This window comes from Corvus kubaryi, unplaced genomic scaffold (genome assembly GCF_017639235.1).
Source record: "Corvus kubaryi isolate FWS band 111438036 unplaced genomic scaffold, C.kubaryi_AGA036_p1.0 66, whole genome shotgun sequence".
NCBI lineage: Eukaryota > Metazoa > Chordata > Aves > Passeriformes > Corvidae > Corvus > Corvus kubaryi.
Window position 1 is genome coordinate 27,374,277 of NW_024582054.1, and position 1,280 is coordinate 27,375,556.

General features: G+C 46.1%; 1 protein-coding gene across 1 annotated transcript in view; it reads left to right on the top strand.

Annotated features, from left to right (window-relative positions):
* Positions 1-1,151: 1,151 nt before the first annotated feature.
* The window catches only part of LOC121674040, a 1,505-nt gene continuing 1,376 nt past the window's right edge, over positions 1,152-1,280 (top strand). Inside the window, exon 1 of the mRNA XM_042047981.1 lies at positions 1,152-1,251. The gene's annotated coding sequence lies outside the window, so the exon portion shown is untranslated. The remainder of the gene's footprint in view (positions 1,252-1,280) is intronic.

Sequence of the window (1,280 nt, forward strand, 5' to 3'; positions counted from 1 at the left end):
GTGTGTAGGGCTTTACTGCTCCGTCTTGTATGGATGACCTTGTGTCCTGGGTTGCAGTGTATTCTATTACCATCCTCAGGAGCCGTTGAAACCAGGTGGGGCAGTGTTTCCTTGCCTCCTCCCCCCAGACTATCTTTCTGTTAATTGCCCATCATTGTCCTGCCGCCTGACTCAGAGATAACTCCCTCCGGACTATTCTCCTGTTAATGAGCCTAATCAACACTTGGCCTCATGACTCGTTACCCCATTGTGAGATGCTCCGCCCAGAGGGAGGAACCAAGCATTCCATCGTGGATATAATCTGAGGCTGAACACCAGAGACACCGGCTTCCCACTGGATTTCCAGAGGACAGGAGCTACACAGCCACCATTGGACTTCCTGAGGAAGAGCAGACTGTTTTACTACAGGATCACCGCTTCAGAGGACTGCAGCCACCATTCTACCAGACTGCTACCACCACCCTGCCTAACAGGGTGTCAGGTTGTACCTTGACTCTGTCAGTTTGACAGTGTTTTCTTTTACCTTTTTTTTCCCCTTTTCTTTAATTTCCATTAAATTGTTATTCTGACTTAGTGCCTCCCACTGGTTTGTTTTCAAACTAGTACATAATTTGGCGCCCAACGTGGGGCTTGCTCTGAGAAAAAGTCAGAATTACAATTTTGTATAAACAGAAATCTATTCACCATGGTGCTCAGCTGGTCTGCATGGGTACTGTATCTTGCTCTCTATATTTTTCCTCACATGGGGAACTACCTGCCTGTTGTATTACTCCTGTTAAAACCAGGGAATGGTATGAGAATTGCTTTATTGGTTTATTATGTCTATAGCATAATAACCTGCGAGGCGATGAATACCATTCGGAATATATACTCAATTTTGTTTGGCTGTCCTAGTCTGGGCTCCTATGTCTGGGACCTCTTCAACAATCACAGCCAGCCCCTGGTGGGAGGAGTAGAGAGTGGTTTCTTCCAGCCTTTCAGGCCAGGCACAGCAGTTTTTGAAAAATTGAGTTCCCTCTGGATGTTAAGGATGGTATAATCTTCTTGTCAGTTCTCTTCTCTTTTTTCTCTATGGCCTGCATTGTGTACACCATGCTTAGAAACAAAACACTACTTAGTGTGGTGCAACGTCTGCTTGAGGAGGAGGTAAAAAGGAGCAAAGCAGCAAATACCATGTCTACACAGACTGTCACACAGAAAGGAGCCAAAAGCAAAGCAACCGCATCCATTTCTACGCAGACCGTCACAGAGGAGAAAGGAACCAAGAGCAAAGCAACCGC